This window comes from Schistocerca cancellata, chromosome 11, assembly GCF_023864275.1.
Source record: "Schistocerca cancellata isolate TAMUIC-IGC-003103 chromosome 11, iqSchCanc2.1, whole genome shotgun sequence".
Lineage (NCBI taxonomy): Eukaryota > Metazoa > Arthropoda > Insecta > Orthoptera > Acrididae > Schistocerca > Schistocerca cancellata.
In genome coordinates this window covers 141100859-141125533 of record NC_064636.1, presented here as the reverse complement: position 1 = coordinate 141125533, position 24675 = coordinate 141100859, and the positions used below count along the sequence as shown (strand labels likewise).

General features: G+C 42.8%; 1 protein-coding gene across 1 annotated transcript in view; it reads left to right on the top strand.

Annotated features, from left to right (window-relative positions):
• Window positions 1–3588: 3588 nt before the first annotated feature.
• Window positions 3589–24675, top strand: part of LOC126108355 (ankyrin-3-like) — a 45936-nt gene continuing 24849 nt past the window's right edge. The window contains exon 1 of the mRNA XM_049913569.1: window positions 3589–3790. The gene's annotated coding sequence lies outside the window, so the exon portion shown is untranslated. The remainder of the gene's footprint in view (window positions 3791–24675) is intronic.

Below are 24675 nucleotides of genomic sequence, written 5' to 3'. Positions count from 1 at the left end.
GTTTACTCTTATGATGGTCGTAGAATAATGTGTTTGATACTGTAAATACCAGAGCTTCTCATGGCAGTCTGGTTCACTTAAAGAGCGAAACCGGGCAACAAAACACACTCAGTGCGACCGGTGGCTACCGTCGAAAACTCCCACGGCCGTCCCAGACACACGGCTAGTCGCTGCTGAGCCGACGGACATGGGGGCACCGGCGGTGGGGACCCGGCGGCAGCCAGGCGGCGGCGCTCTGCTGTTCCCGCCAGCAGAGCCAGCTGCAAGCGAGGCCGGCCGGAGTTGCCGTCTGCACACACTGAACAGTTCTCGGACTCATTTCACACACGAGAGAGCGGGGCATTTGCGGAAATTGGTATAAACAGGACACTGGACAAAAAGAAACTATTCTGCATATATGACTGCATTGCTTTACTAACATACATAAAAACTAAACCTCATACACATAAAGACATTCTAACAATGCACTTCAAAACATGATTGTAACGCCACTGCTTCATTTCATATTTCATTGTTTTTCCAGAAAATGATTACAATTGAAAATACTGAGAAGATGATAGAACGATTTCTGACAAACGAACGATAATGTAGACATCAAAAATAAGCAAAAAGTTCAGCTACTGTACGGCGTGCACTGCTGCTAACTTGGTACTTATCAGAAGACCTAACAGCTTTCGAAAGCTTTGACTAGGTTAGGAGCAGATTCCAGAAATCCTTGCAGGTGAGATCTTCATAACGAGTCTTAACTATTACAATTGCTTCAACAGTTTGTCGTAAAACGGTTTTTCTTAACAATCCAAAAGGAATTCACAGTTGAAAATACTCTTTCCACAACAGCATTTGTGCCTGGTAAAGCACGAGCAAACCTCACATGCGTCTCTATATTTTTACATCAAGTACCTGTACTTTAAAGTGTATACAATACATCACACCATCTCTCAAGAGTTTCCAAATTAGCTTTTTTCCCATTCCTCAAGTTTCTGGGATACAATTTTGTTCAGGCATCCTGTCTCAACTGAAATGTTGCACATCAGTCTACTGTCTTAAGAATTTCAGACAATTTAAAAGTTAAGCCCAAGAAACGGAAATTTTCAGTGCCACCCAATGAAACTATTTCAGAGGATGAAACACACAAGTTCTTCCCTTCTCTAAAAAAGTCACAAAAGTGTCATAAAATAAATTGATAACTGGCTCGTACCGGACTGAAAATGCCTTCCTTTACAAAGTTAATTAAAATCGAAAAACTAACTTAAGTTTGAAGTTTACCAAATTTCCTGTCACCGATTTTTTTTCTTTAAGCAGCTCTACCTCTTTAGCTGAATGTGTAACTGAAATCGTGGTTCTTTCAAGCTTATGGATTGACTCTGAAAAGATTTTCATTAGCTTTGTGTGAAATGAAGCCAAAGACGTGTCCGTGGGTTCTCACAAAATTTGCTCCAATGTAAGGCACCTATCCTGAGACAGAAGATAAGATTTCAGAGGTTTATACAGCTCAATAACTCTTGCAACTCCTGGCAACAATGACAACCGTCTAGTGTTCATACTACCTAGAACTTGTTTGTATTCAGTATCAACGAAATCACAGAAGGATTTCAGTTTCTCCACACGCTGAGTGTAAATGTGAAAATACTGGAAAAATTTAATTCGCTGTCATTTCTGTGTCGGTGGGAAGAATTTCTGCGCTCTACCTCCGCTCTGTGCCACGTGGACAGCACAACGGATGCCTTCTGTGCTCATCTCGAGAACGCTGTTCAGTTTGCAGCAAACATTGTTTGTTCCTGCCATCTTGTGCCTACCAACGTTGAAATTACAATTATATGCACAAAATGTGACAATCTCGTAAACTATATTCTTATTTTTTAAAATACCCAGACTACAGTTAGCCAATAATGCTACCGTTTCTCCGCCATTGTTCTGAAGAGAGATTACGTTGCGCTGACCAACTTTCTGCACGAATGAATTATCCAGCTAGAATCGGCACCAGCTTCCAGGTTTTGTCATTTGATGCATCATCAGCCATCACAGGGACATTACATCTTCAAATCCTGACTGAACGTAACGTACTGCGTAAGGCCATAAAACGTTCACTTAGATGGACTCGCATTTTGTCCCAGAACATACGCGTTTCTTCTCAAACAGGTCTCTGATGACAAGAACCATGTAGTCCTGTAACAGAAAATACGTGTAAGTACGTGTATGTTTTGCGGTAACGGTGCTTTTATCTTCGCCTGTTTGTAGTTCATTCCTACTAACAAAGCAAGTTACACTGTCAGTTCCCGAAGAAACTGCCGACAGGTGCTTCATTTTCTTCGTGTGATGCGTTATATCGGCAAGCCTTCCATGTTTGTTCAGTGGAAAAAACTGAACGACGCAGCACACATTTTACCTTCGCATAGTCGTGGTTTCCTTCAAAAAAGCGAACTCGTCTTCCATGGTTTTGGAGGAAGACGAATTTCGTTTCCCCGTTTTAACGGGCTCAAGTTAGTTTCACACAACGGACAACAGAGAATGGAGCGCACTGAAGCAAGTTTGCCGAATCTAGTGTTGAAACTGCCGTCTGCTTCTCATTGTTCTCTCAAACAGTCCGAAGACATCGTGTCGGTCGCATCTACTGCAAATGTATGTCATCTACCAGTGAATAGCTAGTTCGTAACTGGAAGTACAATTGCACATTGATAGTCCTGTAACGTTCTTTACCGGAAACTTGTTACATCCGTCCGTTATTTCTGCAGTAGTAAATGATGGATACGAATCGCGAAACTCACGCTTGAGTCTTTTTCACCGAGCGTGATGACCGGAAATCTTCTGTTCACACCTCTCCTCATCCTGTGACCAAAATACAGCTTCTGTATTCCATCTTTGAATTCTAGACAAAGCAAGACTCACGAAAATCTTAAAAAAAAGTCTGTCATGCGAAATTGACGTAGAAATAATTAAAAACACAAAATGAAACAATGTTACTTCTGATTACGAAAAAGCCAGGGCATTTGGCATCCCATTGGATAGTCAACGGGACACAGAACGAAAAAATGGCCAGTCCCATTAAAAACGGGGCTTCTGGTGACGCTAGCCTAGGTCCTAGTGTGTACATGCCTTAAAATGGCTTCTACATGCGACACCTTACCGGAAAGACGAAAACATAATTTCGCAAACTGCTTTTCGGTCTCGTGGTTACATGTTAAGGCCTGAAACGCATTTGCTGCCCAGTTAAATATGGCAGCAGGAAAAGAGCTGTTACGGTATCTGATTCAGCCTGTTGCTATTCCTATGGACGTAGACGAGGTGTAAATAGTTGGTCTAATATTTCTACTTGTCCTTCAATGTACAAGAAGCCACTCCGTCCATATTACCTGAAAGTTTTTAAAATAAGAAGAAACGTGTCAGCCCAAGCATGTTTCAAAACCGGATGCGTTTACATGGAAGCGAAAATAGATTGCGGAATTGGAAAACAGGCAACTAGAAGCGGTTTCCAAAAATAGATTTTTAAGGCTGTACATAACCACCCAGAAGCGGTATCGGAAAGTCGATATAAGAAAGCCGGTTTTTGGAACGCGATGCGAAGGGGGCGTCGGAGGCAGGCGGCCTGGCAGTGCCGACACCGACGTAGACGCCCCGCTCGCTCTGCTGCAGCCGTTCCTCGCCTGCCTGGCAACGCCGCCCCGTGACGTCAGAGCTGGGTGGGGGCGGCCGCGCGCCCCGGCTGTCGGTGCGGCCCAGTCGTGACGCAGCAGCCGTACGGGGAGCAGTGCGCCGCCAGAGCATCTCTTCTCCGCGAGAGTTCCAGAGGAAGGTAAGGCGGGCAGCTGGCCTGTGCTGGAATTTCAGGGAGCTGTGGATGTTCTGCACGCTTTTGTCTGGTTTGTCGCCTAACTCACGGCAGACCTGCTCCTAATCCATTGTCGTACTTTAATTACAAAATAAAATTGTTGCAAACAAACGAATGGCGAATAGTGTTACATTTCACTGTCGAGTGTTTAATAATTCGCTGCTTGTTATTTTCCGTAATGCTACAGTCATCTGATCGCCGAAAGCTTCCATTAGAATAATTTGGAACGAACGGAAAATAGTGCCACATTCCGTCGGGCATTGTTTCGATGTGTCTGTAGTCCCTCGCAGGTATACGTTCTGGGTGTTGACAAATTTTTAAATTCAGATAAATGTTATAGCACGAAATTAATAACATCTGCTATCTAACAGCTATGCTCATCAACATTCATGAGCAGCTGTCCATAATAATAGTAATAATAATAGTAGTAATAATAGGCGTCACTTCTCTGCAAAAAGGAAGAAATGGTGTTGTTGATTTTGTTGTTTTGTCCATAATTAAGTAGTTTATGCTAAGAACGGAATAATGTTTGAGCTTCCACTACCCTCCGTTTCGCGTTTTTAGTGTAAGTTTGAGGTTTCGTCGCTTTGTATTTTTTTTTCGGCAAGGTTCATAATTCATGTGTTGTTAGTTAACTAATAAACTTCTGGGCCGAAAATCGGGCGTTCTTACGTTGCATCCACTCCACGGTTATTATACACTTCCCTGTTGGCTTGTAGTCACGCTTGATTTCGTCACTTTCTGTGACAACTGATTTCGTCTTGACTGCCGTAAATTCTTTGCGGCCAACTTTTCCAGGTAATTTTCCTTTCTGTTAGCAGTTAATACACGTTCAATAGAGTTCATGTTGCTACTCCACTGGAAAGCCGATTTCTTCACAGTAGACGGCCAACTCCAGACATAAACAGCAGTTTGCGTAAATGATTAAATTCAGTTGGTACCATCTGCCGACAAGGTGACTTAACTACAAGACAAGTGAGGCGCTAAGAGCCGTAACGGCCAAGAGCACTTAGCCTTCGACCCCCTATATTTAAGTGAATATCGGAGAAACCAGTGACAGCTCTCAGTGAGTGTTGAGATATAAGTACAATGTGGCCCTACAGTACAGATAAACTGACCCAACAGATGTCAGAAGCATGAATAAATGCTACTGTCTAACAATCGACGATTTGGTGCTTCATGGTTCTCAGCTCCACAAATGTATTACTGTACGATAAATTCCAAAACATCTCGTTCAGAATCTCAGAAAGTGTTTTTTTTCCCCTCAGTGTAACATACGCTGATGTCCGATCTGATTTTGCTATGTGTAGTGTGTATCTGTGGTGTACGCTGCCGCTGGCGGGATTTATGGCGAACGTAGATAAATTTGCTGCCGAGTGCTACCAAGTGGTGGCATTGACGTAACAAGTAATTGAATGGTAAGGGCTAGCAGTGCACGCCGCGAACCGCGCACATTGTTCACCAAATCCTATGTATTGGGCCGGTAGGGAATTAAACGTCACGCCAGTTGCGCATGTGCAGAAACTTGTGTAAGGCCCGTTCCCACAAAAACCCACGGGGCTGGGCCTCGGTTGCCACGTGCGTCGCTGTTTGCAGTTTGCACACGAACCGCTGCCGCGCCGCCAATCACAGAACGCGCTGAGCGTGACGTCAGTCACACAACCCCGGGCCACACGAACTTTCGCCGAAGCGCTCTGGCGTAGACGCGGCGGCAGGTATGAAACACTTACCATCCGATTTAAAGGAAACGGTTCGGTGAAAAAATTTTATTCTTCTGCGACTTACGGCCTGATGCCTTTTGTCGATAAAGAACTGAATTTCTTTTCGTTATTCGTCGTGGTTGCGTGCTCCATCGTATTTACGTAAACCACTACACGACTTTTTAATGAGCTTTCTGAGGTGAAAGTCCATTGCGTGGGCTTCGCCTATAGTTCATTTCAGGTAATACATTATTGCGTATGAAATACAGTCAACATACCGAAATTGTTTTTTAAGTTGAGAGCAGAGCGGTAGCTATCAGCGTTCTCGAGATACACGGTGGTACGTCGGCGGGCCGCCCGCCATGCGGCCCACACTTGGCCCCGCTCCTCGTCAGCCACGTGGCTGTTATCGGCCCCAGATTTCCTAAACGGTTCAAGAAATGGAAAGATAACTTCTAATGAGTCCAATATTTGGTCATATGATAAATATCCAAAATTTATTTACCTATCGAGATGTGAAGGTAACTACAGTTTTTCAACATGGATAGATTTAATTTTTTAAACGGTATTTGATAACAAGTGAAATGAGAATTGCAGTGACATGGAACACTTCAATATTTACAATACTCTAGATTGACCTACAGAAGTTAAAACAGAAACTAATTTGATGGTATGTCATAAGATGTAATTTGCTAGGTATCTACAGCTGTTGATCGTTTCCTTTGGTAAGTAATGAATCCTTTTTTCTTGCTGCAGTGTACTTTATTTGCTAAAGACGCGTTTTGCCCTTTGCTTTAAGGCATCTTTGGTGGAATATAGAATGATTCAGTTTGTTTTGATATGTGACGCTTGTAGATCATAAAAGTTAATAGTATTTTTGTGTGAAAAGGTAATTACTTACACTTAAATAGTTTTTGGCGCAAATCTGCGTTTCTTCTCACGTGGTCAACACATTTTTGTGTTCTCTTTTTTTCTCCTGTCAGTAGCTGTTGACATTTTACCAAAAGCTGTAATTTAAGGTCGTAACTACAGAGTGTTCAATTCATGTCTCCTCTTCTTTCGTTTATGTACATGCTGCCAACCCAACGAATTATATGGTGAAAACTGTTTACTTCTGTTCAGTGAGAGTTACAGAAAGTTGGAAGTGAATGCAATAATTGTCAGAGTGGTTGAAAAGTTTGGTGTGCAGCTGATTTCAGTTTTGGTTTAAGTGTTTTGTGGAGTTCATATAAGAGTAATTCACTACTTACATTAACAGATACAATAGTAGAATAACATTTCAAAGGATGATGATTATTACCAGAATACTAACACCCAATCCCTTTGTCCCTACTCTTACATGAACCCTTCCAAAAATATTTAAACAAAAAATCGAAAATCAGCTGAACATGAAAACTCTTAATACGCTCTGGCAGATACTACACTCTCAATCAACGTCCTACAACGCACCCTAACTACACACACACACACACACACACACACACACTCACTCACTCACTCACAAGGAAACAGACTTCAGTTTCAGCATATATTTCGTTAGGTTGGCAACGTGTAGATAAACAAATCAAATAAGAGACATACATTGAACACACAGTAGTTACGACTCTGAATTAATTTTTGGTAAAATGTCCACCGCTAGTAATAGAAGACTAATTGTGCTCCACACCAAATAGCGCAGAGAATATTAAAATTGTAAACAAAAAAAATTAACGTGAATATGTGCTAATGTCGCAGCTTTCACTCAGTTCATACTCTGTAGAAATCAAACCTGCATTTGGATTGGACTTCCTTAACTCTTGTGGAGAAAGGTGTGCAGTATTCTGCTGCATCCATTTTCAATAAGCTACCGCTCGAATTCAAAAATCGTAGTAGTACATCACGCGCTTTCAAATCGAAATTGAAGTGTTTCCTCATGGGTGCAGTCCTTCTATTCTGTAGAAGATTTCCTTGAAAGATTAAGGTGATTGTTGTTGTATTGTTGATTGACTTTATGGATTTACTTTTTCGCGTTCGTTAACATTTTATTTTTGTCATAACTATTATGTTGTAATGTCATGTACTGACAGGCTCCATGACCTTGGAGATTTGCTCCTCAATTTGGCCCTACGGAGCTTGACGTGTAAACAAAAAAATAAACAATAAGTAAAAATGTCTGTGTACTGTCAGTGCATTCTAAAGTCATGGATAGTTTTCAGTTAATTTTTTATAACTTCGATTGGTAAGAACCAACGCTCTAACAAAGGCTGTTGCTGTATCTCGCTACTGTAGCATAATACTGCAGCAATAAAACGTGAACGAGAGAATAGAAAACGAAAATAACACTCGAGTTGCGAAGGAAATGCGCCATGTACAACATACAAACACAGTGCTCATACAAGCGTCTGCCAATAGCAAAATGTGTGAAAGGTTTTAGGAAGACCTCGTGACGACACATTGCCTCCGATGAGCGTGACGTCACAACTGCTTACATTAGATCCTTCTGAGCAGTAGCGAGCGAGCTCAAGCGCGGTTGACTCGCGCATGAGCAGTACCTTCTGCCGTTTCTGGTTACAGAAGTGTGGCAGTTAGTTGTATGAGCAATAGCAGCAGGCAGCCAGGTGCTGCCCGGAAAAATTTCACCGACGCGCCTAAGCTGGCACATTCACGCATGCGTAACAGGCGCGGGTCTAGCGGACGAGTGGCAAACCAAGGTATCTGTCCCGGGCAGCAATTTCGTGGGGGGGGGGGGGGGGGGGGGTAAAATTCGTATTCTTGACAAAAAAGACATCGTTTCTCAAAGCGCCTAGCATCCAGCGCACGTTGGTCTATCGAGTCTTCATATGATTTTGAAACGCATCACTGTAGGATTTGAACATTTTTGAACAAATTGAAAGTCGATTTCTGAGTGAATCATAAGTTGAAGTTTTGTATGCGTGCGTAGCGTACGTGATGTGTATGCCAGGGGAATCCCCGTCGCGTCTAGAAATAAACTTGCCTGCAGACAAAAGGGGACAGGGCTACACAAGCTGAGCGGAACAAAGCCGAACGGGTGAATGCCAATCGCTGTTTATATGGTTGACTAGGATTGCGAATGATCAGCGTTGTTATAATTACAAGCGAAATCCATAGGCTGAGACTACCAGAGCGGAAATAAACGAGTAACAGGAATAAGAGGTAAGAAAGATTACTTACCTTCTCGGTGTATCCATGAAAAGAAAATTTTGACAGGAAAGTTTTGGCCAGACCGTTACACTAGTAAGGGCCAGTCGTACAGTCCCCGGATGGCAGCCGCTAAAGCTGTATTCTGGCAGTGGCGCGGAAAACGCGTTGCTCGAACGCGTAATAACGCCTGACCGGAGAATAAACGTGGGATAACTAAACCGGTGATTGCGGTAGGGTTAGTGGAGTTAACCGGAGAATAATTTTTGACACTGGCAGGAATAGTTACAAAATAAGTGATAACAAGGTTGTTTGTTCGGACGAGGAAGGAGAAGAAACGGGGACATCACACATATTACGGAAAAATATGAAGATTCCAAATTTATATCAAGTTTCGTACTAGTACTTTCCGATCTAGTGCTTGAGAAGCTAGAGAGTGTGATTGAAATGTGTAACTGTTTCCTAACACAAAAACGTTTTGCTTGTAGGTGGCCGAATAACGAATTTGATATTGGCACTTTGTGAATTATGTGGTGTTATAAAAAAATGCCAAAACATCTTGTTTCTTTGGTGTGTGTAAAAACTGCTGCAATATTATGCAGACCTATTTCGTTTAGCAGACAGTGACAAAATACGCGTAATCAGATCGAGAAACCACACCAGTCTTGGTTACTATTTGTATTAACAGCATCTTTCAGTACTAGACAGCGACATGTCGTTTTCTCATTTAGCAAAACGTTTGACGAACTTGGATGAGGTAATAGATTCTTTCCCAGAAAAGAAAGCACGCCATGTAAAGCTGTAGCAAGAGTAGGGAGAAAAATGCTAGGACTTACGGATTGAAGAAATGTGTACTGTCTTACTTGTCTCTTGTCTTTACTGGTTTTATGTATCCTATATATAATTTTGTCACAAAACAGCAAGTTGTTAGCTAATAAGCAATAAAGAGTGCAAATTTTGTAAAGAGTTCTTGTTCTTTGGGTTACAAATAATCCCAGCCAATATTAATTCAGAGTTTTTTTAGGAGGGGCAGGTGAGACAGCGCAGGACATTTTAATTTCCACCGTCTTGAATATAGTTTGATGGCTTCCATTACACAATATTCCATGTTTGAATTTCACAGAGCGAAATACTGTGACGAGCGACAGAAAAATGCTGTGTGAAGAGGCGTGACATTGCACTTTGGCACACTGCTAACCAAATAACATGTCTCACATTTCCTCGAACACGTGTGTTCTATGGATCAGACCCTTCAGAAAGATGTGCGCTACAAAATGAATATATTTTTTGAAAAAAACACTCTTCTATTACCCCGGTTCGGAAATATCGTAGATACGGGGGCTATGCACAGAGCAGTCTTGAGTTGTGGTGGAGAGGTGGGTAGTCTCCACGTGGCTCATGTTTACGTTTTAGTGATTTTGCTGTTCCCTCTTCGTCTATTGCTCTCGCGTCAAATGAAAACAAAACGGATTTTTTCTGTGCCCGGGAGCTATCAAGTGAAATAAAATATTCACATAATTACGGAAGGCTAAAATTTGTTATTACTTTCAGACTATTTTGTTTTCACCTTTCTGACAGTCAACCATTAATCGCCTTGCAGAACAATGAAGTTACTTTTGTCAGTTCGCTAAAGAAATTTGGCTTTATTAACCTTTTCCGCAGAGGCAGTCAACTTATTTGAAACAAAGTGTATATTTCCACATTATTAGCTAGTTTTAACTGTTCGCTGAATTTCAAGTGCACATTTTCATCTTATAGCACGTTTGGCATTATGCCATAATAAAGAACCAAACATGAGATAACACAGTACCGGTACTCCAAAAAATTTTCATCCGAATCAGGACATGCAAATGTGCAATTTAAGCCGAATTATGCATTTTAGTATGGTGCACGAAATTCCCATGCTCTTGGAGTATTCTCTAATGTCTTTTTTCTTTCATGACATAATGTAAGATCTTTCAATGTTTTATACATACGAACATTCGGCCTTCCTGCGTCATCGTAGCTGCGCAAGTGCGGTGACGCCTCTTATCTGTCGCTCTCTGGCAACTGCTGAAACGATCCTATTTCTAACAGGTCGCGGGAAAATAATGCGAATGATTGATTGAAGAGCGTTACTTCATAGTAAATTTCCTTTTACGCAAGATGATGTATGTGCGAGAATGTACGGTGGATTTCTTAAATCACGGAGCCTTTGATCTCATTTAAAAATTAACCCTTTTAGGACGACCATTCAGAATAATTTCGAGCCCAGATCAGACATTTATGTCGTTGTTACAAATTTTACTGGCCCGTTTGTGGAGTGTATCTTAAGTGACACGTGCAAAAAAAGAAACAAGAAAAAAAAAAAGAAAATTAACATTATATGTAAAAGTTTAATTTCTCTTGCAGTTTATTAATCTTAGACAGTAATAGGTGAAAGCTTTCCTTTTCTTGTAGCAACACTATGTATGTTAGTTTAAACCATGAACGTTTCATGTTTGTGTGTTCGCGCTACTTGACAGTAATGTTCCTGTTGGCTGCCTACATCACGTGTCCTGTGCTCTGAATATCCACTACATCGACTGGCGAGATCACGTGACATGAGCTATGACTGGCTTTGAAAACGCATCGCAATCTCGATTTCAATGCTTCAGAAAGTAACAAGCGGTGTTTGGTGGCATTCGAATTGATACCTTCGTAACACGAAAATATACAGTGTACATGTTGCTGCGCATCAGCCATCTTTCCAATAAGTGTTTTTCTCCCTGAATTTCGTTTCCTAAAGTGCCGGGAAATCCTACGCCAGTGTATAAAACCACAACCATTCAAAGGATTGACAAGTTTTACAGTTTCGAGGAATAGTATGTCACATAACACGGAAAAAGTGTATTTTCACCCGGGAGAAAGTTTATTTTTTGCCGGAAAACCCGGGGAAATCCGGGAATTCTTCTTCCTTGTGCACGTATACACCCTGTAATAACCTTCATCATTTGCTGACAGTCGCCATAAGAAAACTGCGTTAAAGTCTTAACATTTCCCTAACATAAGGCTGTTTGCAGAAAATAATAGAGATACATACACGAGTAAATCACAAGTATATGTGCTAGAGGCTACATTAAACAAATATTCTGGCAATAAATACGCAACTGACGTACGTAATGAAAAGTTATGTTATTTGCTGTTGGGCTTCATTAATAAGAAAAACAATTCGTCTGTGTGTTGATAGTGTTCCACAGTAGTCTATCCTCTGCAGGCCTCTTCATCGCCACGTAATTACTTCATCCTACATCCATTCTAATCTGCTTACCATTGGAAAGCCTCGGTCTTTCCCTACAATTAAGCCTCCATTACCAAACTGAAGATTCCTTGATGCTTCACAATATGCCCTGTCAACCAACTCCTCTTGTAGACAAGTTGTACCATAATTTCCTCTTCCTCCTCTATTCAGTTCAGTAACTTTTCTTTAGTTATACGATCTTCGTATCTAATCTTCAGCATTCTTATTTATTATCACGTTTAGAAAGCGTCCATTGTCTTCTTGACAGAAGTGTTCATCGTCCATGTTTCACTTACATAGCTGAAAGAGGCTACGCTCCACACAAATACCATTATGAAATACCACTCAACCATTAAAATTTATTCGATGTGGACAAATGTTCTTTTTCAGAAACGCTTTTCTTGCTACTGATAGTGTGCATTTTGTATCCTCTCTACTCCTGCTTTCTCAATAACTGCTTCCCTTCAAAGTCATTGCAGCTTGGTTTCTTTACAAGCTGTAGATAATCTTGCGTCCCTGTTTTTTACCACTGATACCTCCGGTGCTTCAAAGAGTGTCTTTCAGTTAATTTTGTCAAAACCTGTCTCTAAATATGCAAATGCTATAAACACAGGTTTGCCTTTCTTCAGTCTGTCTAATTAGCTAAGTGGTAGGATCTGTATTGTCTCTCGTGTTCAGACATTTTCCAGGAATCTAACATTGCGTTCATATCAGTTCGTATAGGTCCTCCCCCTCTCCTTTCTACATACTCCTTCCACCATATATCCTTCTCTTATTTGCTTAGTTCTGGTTACCCAAATGAGCTTTCGGCAGTTGCTTCTCCTTTGAGCAAAGTTTTTTTTTTATTCAATGTCGGCACCCAAGTTTTCCAAGTGCAAAATCCCTTTTGCGATTTTCGACTCTGTCAGCGTATTTTTAGACATCTCTGTTCCCCATGGTCTACTTTATTTGCTACGTTTTTATATTTTTTGTCTATTAAATTAAACATTCGTGTTTTATCCAAAGATTTCAACTGTACCTTTTTCCGATTAACATTCTCCGTTGCATTCACCACTTCTTCTCTCAATGAAGATATCTATTCGTATTGTAATCGATTCCTTCCTCTGTTTCAATCAGCCGTTGCCTGTAACATTAACGAAAAACTCTGCGCCTTAACTTATTCAGGTTCCACGTCCTTAATCTGCTTCCGTTTACTGTCACTTTGCGTAGTTGTAAACTGCAGTCCGTAACCAATAAATTATCGTCTGTGTAAGTCTGTACCAGGAAATGGCTTACAGTTTAAAATCTGGTTCGAAAACTCTGTTCCTAGGCCGGCGGCGGTTGCCAAACAGTTCTAGGCACTTCATTCCGGAACCGCGCGACTGCTATGGTCGCAGGTTGGAATCCTGCCTAGGGCATGGAACCTCAGATGTTAAGTCCCATAGTGCTCAGAGCCATTTAAACCATTTTTTTTCTGTTCCAAGTATGTATTATTCTTTCATGGTTATCGAGCGAAGTGTTTGCGATCATTACATTATGGTATGTGCAGACTTCTGTCAGATGGATTCCCCTTTCATCCCTTCACCCTAAGTCTATATTTTCTTACTATTTTCTCTTTTTATACCTGCTACTGTATTCCAGTCTCCCACCACATTTTAAATTTTGTCCCGCTTAACTGAGTAATCTCTCTTACCGTACATTGTTTCAGTCTGTTCATTGCCTGTGGTGTGAGTGATAGCGTTATGTCTATCTTGGTAATGATATCAACGTTAATGGCAATTTGGAGACGGAGCTGAATGTTGTGGTTCTCTCCATTGGTAGTTGCAACAGCCAACCTACGCTACTGTCAAGTAGTAAATGTGAGGACAATCGTAGCATGCTTTCGATTGCGATAGTAAACGCAAATTACGAGTGTATCATTGTAGACTTCGGAAGCAATTGCCGGATATCTGGTGGTGGTGGTGCTGTTACAGTGAAACACCGAAATCTGGACAATGTCGACTTTCACCGGTGAATGTCAACATTCACATAGTCGCTTAGCGTATGTGGAATATTTGCTAAATACCCTTATTTCTGACTTAAACCGGTAAATGTTGACATTCACCATGCACTAATGGTGAAATTTGAACATGTTGGAGATTTATATTTTCTTCTCCGTAATTCAGTCGCTATAAAACGTCACAAGTGTGACGTAACTTTTTCGCCTCTTTCTGAAAGGAATGACCAAGAACTTAAAATACACAGTACATTCTACATGAGAAAAGAAAATAATAGTTATAAAAAATTACTTAATTATATGATTCAAATCTTATTTATTGCAACAACTTGAACTGTTATGACACTTGGAATTGCACAAGAGCCCCTTGCTTTTACAACTGCATTTATTTGTGGAACTCTTCCTTTTGCAACGACGCCTTGTATAGCCTTGTCCCCCGCCTCTAGAATTAGCTGCAGCTGCTTCTCTCAGCGACATTTCTTGAAAAGAAATCTCATCAATGGAAAGTAACTTTTGCTATGCCTCTTTTTCTTTTAACGCCATACATGGCTTCATAAGGACTTTGGCATATTCCTTCGTGGCATGTAGTGTTCTTGGCAAATTGAACAAAGGATAAACCATCTGACCATTTATTTGTGTCGTTACCGTTCATCTATGCAGTTAGCGTATTCTGTATATCCTGAATGGCCCTTCCAACTGAGTCTTGTTTGACTGTGACGAGGCTTTCCATGAACCGTTTTAACATCTGTCCACATAGCGCATATTTCGGATGTGACTTGATTACTAAAATCTCTACCATTATCTGACTGCAATATTGCTGGTGCACCAAATGTTAAAAATATTCAAAGAACGTGATGCGCTACTTCTTCAGCTCTTTTAGTTTTCAAAGGTCGTAGCTGTACGAACTTGGTTAAATGATCTTGATACACTATTACGAACATATATCCGCCATCTCTGTTGGACTGCAGATCTATCAGATCAACTTGACATCTTGAGTTTAATTCAGAACTAACCATTGGCTTCACAACAATACCTTTCTTAGGTGCACTGCTTTTCATTTGACGCTGTTTGCATAAATTTAAATACAACATTACAAGTCCATACGTAATATTTTTGTATTTAACTTGCAACTCTTTAAGCATGCGTGTTCTTCCTCGGTGGCCTATTCTGATGTTTCATATACTAGACTATACTGTACAATTCTTCATTGGTAAGATAATACTGTATGTTTTGTTTCCCCTGGTTTTAGCGGTAGAATTAACTTCTCTTCATCATTAATTTTTAAAACATCAAAACGTTTTAATCGTCAGTGATCCAAAGGTGTGTTGCATTTAATTTTAGCGGAAACCACTTCAGAAAGCGTTTTAGATCCTTTTTCTTGAGAAAAATAAAAAAAGGGTGTCTTCTCCATTACCCGCAATTAATGCATTTAACTTTACATGAAAAAGATCACGATTTACTGCAATATCCATTTAGTATAAATTAGGGTACCGGAAAAAAATTAAGAAAACGTTGCTGGCGTTATCAAAGCTTGCGTAAGACTGACAAAGCTGATTGACTCCGAGCAGAACAAAGGATTTGGCGGGAGAGAGCCAGTCGCTTGTTTTTTTTTTTTTTTTGACTCTTCTGTTTTGGACCTCCACCAGAACATATGTGTGACTGTCGACACACACCGGACAGGTTCCGAATGTACAACAGTGTAATGAAATATTCGATCTTTCACCGACGTATTTGGTATCTGTTGGCATTCACCGTAGAAAGTCGACATTCTCCAATTTCGGTCATTCACCGTAACAGTGATATTGGAAACACAATATTTCACAAAAGGCTGAACAAAAATAAGTTAAAAATGACGTGTGAATCTTGTGTTACGGGTTACAAACTACCGTATGTTTTATAGGACATGAAGCTTTCGCCATAAGGCATATTTCATGAACACCTGTAGCCGGAAGGTGCTAAATCGTGAGAGGATAGTTTTCAGTTATCGGCTGTCCGGTTCTGAAAAATTATGGAGAAATAAAGTTGCTTATACTCGGCACCAAGGAGTCTATCACTAGTTCATCATCCGAAAATGATGCGAGAATGTAAGAGACGAGAACGTTTTTGCAACAGAGTATCAAAATAGATTAACAAAATATTTGTACCTTTATGAACGTCACGGACAAGCACACTGTGGAAAAAAAAAGAAACATCCACTTGCCTGGTCGCGGCAACACCGACTCAGAGGAAGGCCTCGGCGCTTGTTGGTGACGTCACGTCAGCTAGGCACGGCGAACGCCAGGTCTGCTGCAGGCAGAAACGTAATGGTGGTGTCTCCCTCCCTGACACAGGAAAATGTGAAACTATTGGCGGTAGCTGACCAACACACATTGTTCTGAGAGATTTCTGCAATCAATTAATTATGCAGTTCATTACACTTGTTCACAAATAGTGTACTCCCGAACTTAAATTTCCACTTGTTTTAGGGACGGACATACAAAAACAACTTCATGGACCAGCAGCAACAGAATTCGTGCTTCTTTACCTTATTTGTAAATCTGAGGAAGTTACGTTTGTACTGGGTTGCTTTTACACGAAACTGTGAACATATTGGTGCTCTTCTTTAGGTATCTTGGTTGACTATGGGGTGAGGAGCACTGAATGTTAATGAAATATCTTGCGATTGTACACGCTGGAGGAGGGGGTCGGGGACAGAAGAGGAGGCAAGAGAGAGATACTTGTTTTATCAAATAAAATTTTTTTATCTTGTAAAGTTTCTCCTTTCACTTGCAAGAGGCGAATATTTATCTTTTCTAATGTGCATGTTTAAAAAAGTTTAAGCTCAGCAGTATTTTCGATGTACGAAGCTACACTCCTGGAAATTGAAATAAGAACACCGTGAATTCATTGTCCCAGGAAGGGGAAACTTTATTGACACATTCCTGGGGTCAGATACATCACATGATCACACTGACAGAACCACAGGCACATAGACACAGGCAACAGAGCATGCACAATGTCGGCACTAGTACAGTGTATATCCACCTTTCGCAGCAATGCAGGCTGCTATTCTCCCATGGAGACGATCGTAGAGATGGTGGATGTAGTCCTGTGGAACGGCTTGCCATGCCATTTCCACCTGGCGCCTCAGTTGGACCAGCGTTCGTGCTGGACGTGCAGACCGCGTGAGACGACGCTTCATCCAGTCCCAAACATGCTCAATGGGGGACAGATCCGGAGATCTTGCTGGCCAGGGTAGTTGACTTACACCTTCTAGAGCACGTTGGGTGGCACGGGATACATGCGGACGTGCATTGTCCTGTTCGAACAGCAAGTTCCCTTGCCGGTCTAGGAATGGTAGAACGATGGGTTCGATGACGGTTTGGATGTACCGTGCACTATTCAGTGTCCCCTCGACGATCACCAGTGGTGTACGGCCAGTGTAGGAGATCGCTCCCCACACCAGGATGCCAGGTGTTGGCTCTGTGTGCCTCGGTCGTATGCAGTCCTGATTGTGGCGCTCACCTGCACGGCGCCAAACACGCATACGACCATCATTGGCACCGAGGCAGAAGCGACTCTCATCGCTGAAGACGACACGTCTCCATTCGTCCCTCCATTCACGCCTGTCGCGACACCACTGGAGGCGGGCTGCACGATGTTGGGGCGTGAGCGGAAGACGGCCTAACGGTGTGCGGGACCGTAGCCCAGCTTCATGGAGACGGTTGCGAATGGTCCTCGCCGATACCCCAGGAGCAACAGTGTCCCTAATTTGCTGGGAAGTGGCGGTGCGGTCCCCTACGGCACTGCGTAGGATCCTACGGTCTTGGCGTGCATCCGTGCGTCGCTGCGGTCCGGTCCCAGGTCGACGGGCACGTGCACCTTCCGCCGACCACTGGCGACAACATCGATGTACTGTGGAGACCTCACGCTCCACGTGTTGAGAAATTCGGCGGTACGTCCACCCGGCCTCCCGCATGCCCACTCTACGCCCTCGCTCAAAGTCCGTCAACTGCACATACGGTTCACGTCCACGCTATCGCGGCATGCTACCAGTGTTAAAGACTGCGATGGAGCTCCGTATGCCACGGCAAACTGGCTGACACTGACGGCGGCGGTGCACAAATACTGCGCAGCTAGCGCCATTCGACGGCCAACACCGCGGTTCCTGGTGTGTCCGCTGTGCCGTGCGTGTGATCATTGCTTGTACAGCCCTCTCGCAGTGTCCGGAGCAAGTATGGTGGGTCTGACACACCGGTGTCAATGTGTTCTTTTTTCCATCTCCAGGAGTGTATTTTATTTCCTGTTTAGAATTCCTTTCGTTGAAAACGACTGTAATCTAATGACTGGCAACAGTTGGACTTTTAGACATGTAAATTAGTTCACATTTTCAGTGAGGATGTGAAACGAAAATAAATAAAAGAAACGAGTTCATTGTAATGGGGTTGGGGTAAGTTTCGATAACAAAACAGATCAAGTAACTGTAGTTTCTTGAATGTAAAATGTCCGAAGCTTTCAAGGGGGAAATCATCTTCTCATGTTGATCTACGTTTGTTTCAACAGGATTCAGTAATTGAGAAGTATGATCACATTTGTAGCTTTACGATAGTAAGAAAATCTTTCATCTGAATAAAACTGCAGAATCCAAAACAATACCAAACAGTTTGCCCCAAAATAAGAGATTTATAGTGATGAGCACGCCCAGGCGTTTCTGCCTGCAGCAGACCTGGCGTTTGCCGTGCCTAGCTGTACGCACGTCCGCAGCGCCCAGGAGGCTGTGACTCGGCGCGCCTCATCTCTGCCGGTGGCGCGGGCCGCGTCAGCACTGGCCGTGTCCAGGGCAGGCGTGGCGAGCTGACGGGGCTGCCGCCGATGCACACCGTCTCCACACTGACCGAAGTTCGTAACGTGGAACGTAAACACTGAACGCAATTAACGTTTACCCTCTCATGTGGAAATTAAAATACGATTTTTAATGGTTTGTACACTGTTGCTCTTCCCCATGTCCTAACAAATGTTTCAACGTTGTTTCATTGCCCTACCATGGCTCACTTTTCATGGGAGCCCTCTCGTGTGGTGAGTGTAACTACAACCCCGTCCCCTCCACACACACACACACACACACACACACACACACAACAAAAGTTTTGCAGTTCCCAGAACTCCTGAAGATAGACGTTCACTGTTGATATGGTATGACAGACACAGTCCTTTTGACTGTTCAGAGATGTCACCAAACCCACCCAAAAATGTAAACAACTATGCATGGGCAGCACCTATTAGACAGAGCGGGTCCGACAGCCAATCAGTTCCAGCCATTCCACCTGGAAGGAGGTACACGGCTCGTGTTCTATGTAGTTCAGCCATGCCTAGACGGTAAATACCGCAGTTCGATCGCGTCCGCATTGTCCCTTTGTGCCAGGAAGGGCTCTCAACAAGGGAAGTGTCCAGGCATCTCGGAGTGAACCAAAGCGATGTTGTTCGGACATGGAGGAGATACAGAGAGACAGGAACTGTCCATGACGTGCCTCGCTCAGGCCGCAGTGGGTGACTGCTGCCTACGGATTATGCGTCGCAATAACTCTGACAGCGACGCCACCATGTTGAATAATGCTTTTCGTGCAGCCACAGGACGTCGTATTACGACTCAAACTGTGCGCAATAGGCTGCATGATGCGCAACATCACTCCCGACGTCCATCTTCGCAACCACGACACCGCGCAGCGTGGAACAGATGGGCCCGACAACATGCCAAATGGACCACTCAGGATTGGCATCACGTTCTCTTCACCGATGAGTGTCGCATATGCCTTCAACCAGACAATTTGCCCGAGACATGTTTGGAGACAACCCGGTGAGTCTGAACGCCTTAGGCACACTGTCCAGCGAGTGCAGCAAGGTGGAGGTTCGCTGCTGTTATGGGGTGGCATTATGTGGTGGGCCGACCGACGTATGCCGCTGGTGGTCACGGAAGGCGCCGTAACGGCTGTACGATACGTGAACGCCATCCTCCGACCGATAGTGCAACCATATCGGTAGCATATTGGCGAGGCATTCGTCTTGATGGACGACATTTCGCGCCCCCATCGTGCAGATATTGTGAATGACTTCCATCAGGATTACGACATCGCTCGACTAGTGGCGAGCACGTTCTCCAGTCATGAACCCTACCAAACATGCCTGGGACAGATTGAAAAGGGCTGTTTATGGACGACGTGACCCACCAACCACTCTGCCGGATCTACGCCGAATCGCCATAGAGGAGTGGGACAATCTGGACCAACAGTGCCTTGATGAACTTGTGGATGGTATGCCACGACGAATACAGGCATACATCAATGCAAGAGGACGTGCTACTGGGTATTAGAGGTATTACAATCTGCACCACCACCTCTGAAGGTCTCGCTGTGTGGTGGTACATCATGCAATGTGTGGCTTTCATGAGCAATAAAAAGGGCGGACATGATGTTCATGTTGCTGTCTACTCCATTTTTCTGTACAGGTTCCGGAACTCGCGGAACCCAGGTGAGGCAAGACTACTTTTGATTCTTAGTTTGCGAGATTAACGATTCTTTAGTTCGACTTTTATTGAAGTTAGAATTTTGCCTCGTGTAGGTTTTTCAGAGGCACTTAGTATACAGACAAACGTACGACCAAAAACTCGTGGCAAATTCAGTAGAATGGGAAACCAGTCAGAGTAGCAAATTTTTACTTTTAATTTATTCGATGACTAATTTTGTGCCGAGACCCATTTTCAAATCATCGTAAGTCAAAAATAGCATTTACGAACATGTCAAAAATGTTTGTTGCACATTGGTATTTTCGGAAATACCATTTCCGATTATGTTATGACGATTTCAAAATGGGTCTCGGCTCGAAACTGGTCATCGTATGTATAAAAAGTAAAAACTTGCAACTTGGGCTGGTTTTTTATGTACTGATGAATAGTAGTTCTTGCCCTATGGTACTGCAGCATGCTGGAATTTGGCAAAAGAAAATGTGTTTGTAAGGTTCAGTAGCTGCTGTTAATATTTTCTAGAGGAAATCTGTTTCTCACATGTACAACACTCCAGAATGATTGCAGCTTGCCGTACTTCAGACATTTGGTGGGTGATTTGGTACATGTAATCTATACGTCTTGACTTCTGACTAGCTTTTTCCACTCAACTGATTAGTCATTCGACGTCTCTTCACTGATAAGGGATCTGACTTTGAGCCACGAACAGATTTTAAGCAGTCCTTTAAGGACTGCATGGTTTTCGGAGGTTGGTGGTTTGAGTGGGGAAGCAGAGCCACTTTGCCGGAGAACAGGAGAATCTCGCGTGTGTCTTTTTCAGCAGGAAGGCCGTCCTGGTTTTTACCCAGGCGAAGTGTCTCATATGTTACCTACAATGCAATAGTGTTGCACAATCGCAGTTCCCCGACTAAGTGCATAAAGAAACTCATCGTATGTGTCAGTATGGGCACTGATTCTGTTGTGAGTAATTCTGCCCATTGATCACTTCACGATGTCTGCATACAGGGAAAAAAATCAAATGACGAAAACCGACGTTTGGTAGACACACAGCCGTCAATTTATGTGGCCTCACAGTTGCATTTGTGTGCGCTGATGATGTGATGACGTTCAGAGGGAGCACATGGTCGTAATAAGGACTGAAAAAGCCACACACTATGGGTTTCTTCCAGTATTTAACGACCGTTAAGTTGTGAAAGTTCCTTTCAGCTCCGCAGGAAGTTTCAGTACAGTAATGCAAAGTCTATAGTTACCGCAGATGGATGATGTATTGCTCATAATTACGGACTCGTTATGTATTACCCGAGTTGTTTACGTGTGAGAGCAGCAAGGCTCTTATATTTACTGGAGAAACCAATCTGTTAGTCCCTTAAAAGATAGTGTGATTCTTCCTCCTCCCAAACTGAGTCTCATTTATCTACACCCTTGAAACGACTGTGAAGTGCATGGCAGTGAGTACATCCATTGTATCACTTACTAGGACTTTCTCATGGTCCATTCACGTTCAGGGGTGTGTGAAGAATCATTAAAGTGCCTCTGTGTGTGCAGTAATCAGTCTAAACTTGTCTTCGTGATCTGTGCGAGAGCAATACGAATGGAGTTGTGATGTATTCGCAGAGTCAGGATTTGACGTTGGCTCTACAGACTTTTTAAATGTGGTTTTATGGAATATTGTCTCCTCCAGAAATCACCTGCACTCAGTGCAGGCCTTAGCTCCTCGAAAAGCATGCAGAATGGCAAAATTCTGGGCTAATCTAACAATTGCGGCATTCCAATAAACCTTGAAAACAAGTCAGTGAAATCACTCACCCAGACCCAGTATAGAAACATTCCTATAATGCATATGTCTCGTAATCTGCACGAAACACGCCGCGCCGTGTTTGTGTACGAAATAAAATGTTCACATGCGAATCTCTCCTAAAATAAATCACTCACAAATCTCAAGCTTTCACAAAATATTCAGTACTGTAGTCGCTCTTTGTCAACGGCAAGAGAAGCAATAAAACGCGCAAATTTCTTTATTTTGGAATAAATTTGATCAGCGCGATTTAACACAGGCGTTTACCAGAAGATGGCTCCCAAACGACTTAATTGACTCCCAGATAGCAGTCACAAAGCCATACTCGTACGCACGGGATATGCTTAATTCCTGTTGGCTAATGTGTTAAACAGCCAGTCAGATCATTTCGAGCACTTGTATACTTCAGGTATTTTTAATGTCAGCCAATCAGATTACTGCAGGTAATTTAGACGAGAAATCACGTAATTCCGAAACAAAATAAAATTTAATGAAGACAAAATTAGATTCCATTCCGCAACATAAATTACTTACAAATTTAATACTCAACGCCCCTTCTGGCTGCCTTTCACAAAATCTACCTAAGTCGGGCATACGCCACAAATTCCACTATTGTACAAGAAACGTTCTCACACATACATTTACTTAATTTCCATGAAATTTCAACGTATCTCCTCAGACTCTGCAAAACACGTGCGTAGCCAAAACACGTGCGTAGCCAAAACATGACGAGATAATAATTTTCCAAAGTACTTTTTATTTAGTCAGAAATCTGTGGTAATGAAACGAAAGAAAATTCCGGACAATTAGATTTTATGGACCTGTACTTCTGGTTGTAGTTTCAATTGATGCTATAGATGAATCCATCACAGTCGTCCCTTAGGTAAAAATTTATATCTCCGAAAGTACTGAAGTTATTCATTTGAAATCAGCTGTGCCAGCGTGAGAACCAAAATTCTGCTCTCCTCCCAGCTCCGTGGTAAGCTACGCTTTCGATGTAAGATGACAATTCGTAATAATTAGCTACATTGCAAACCCAGAGAGTGGTTGAAAAAGTGTTCATATAGCTGACATGGCCAGTTTCATCTGGTTGTTTCGTTCAACTGATAAAACTGACCGAGTGAGTAAACAGTTGATCAGCCACTCACGTCTTGCTGCATCAGTGACCTGCCCATCATCCGTGTACTGCTTGCCGTGGAGTGCATCCTTCGTTGGACCAAACAGACGGAAGTCGGAAGGTGCGAGATGCGGATTGTTCAGCTCTGAGTGATCCACCGGTCACATTGAAGGAGAGCACGTTCCCACATCGCAGGAGTCACAGCCGTCTGCATCTGACCGACACGTGGAGGTCGGCCAGATATGCACAACCTTGCTGCGACGATGGCGCTGCTAGGCCAGGCGTTGATCACCAGTAAGCTCTTCTGATGCTGACAGACACCTCGCACTAAGCCTCACGGTGCTTCTGTTCACTGCCAAATCTCCTCAGACATTCTGCAAGCGGGTATGAAGATCTCCGATGCTATGGTTTTCATCCGAAAGAAGCTCAGTGACAGCTCTCAGCTTGGGTCGCACCTCCTTTACGGACGCCATTTTGGAGGCTATATACGGTGCTGTCAGCTGTTGGAATTTCATGAAGCTGTAGGGGCTGAATAGGGACTATTCCACGATGTCTCACAAATTTCACATTTTTCCAACAGAAATTGGCCGAGAAAAAAGTGTAGAGTCGCAGATCGAATGCCCCCGGAGTTTTATAATTAGCTTAGTTGGATGATTATTCTTATGTATTTTAATCAGGGTCCTTGATCTTGGTGTGGCTAGATTCTTCACAATGCCTGTCTTCTTCTCAGCATCTGGTAGCAAGAAATGCGTGTGTTTGAGAATAGCTCCTCCTTAGATTTCTCCCTGAGGTCACTGGAAATTTGTTTAATATCGTTCTCGGCCGAAAACACTAACATGTTATTGCTATCTGAGCTGCACAGTGAAGTCGCTACCACAGCCAGGACAGACACACAGCCAAACCAGTTACAGAAGTACTGGCCTGCACGTCAACTGGTTCCGAAAATGACGAAGAGATTAAGGAAATGCTTTTTGAGAGAAAAGAAATTGGTCAGATTGCTAAGCGAGATGAAATCTTGTGATGGGGCACTCGAAATCGATAGTCGGAATACGAAGTGGAAGAAAAGTTTGGAGGAAAAAGAACTGAAGTAAGGGAATGAAAGGGGAAGCTGCCTGGCAGAATTTTGCACAGAGCACAATTTAACCACTGCTAACAGTTGGTTTGAATCATGAAAGACAATTGTGTACATGTTAGGAGTCAGAATGCACCTCACTGTTTGAGACATACTATATAGTCCTAATGTTTACTATGACAAAAATGTGCTCGGATGGAACCCTGCTTCTCTCATAATGACTCTGGAAATTGCTAATGCCCATTCCAATCAGCTGGAAATTTATTTCCTAAACCAGAGATTACGAGTTGAAATTTT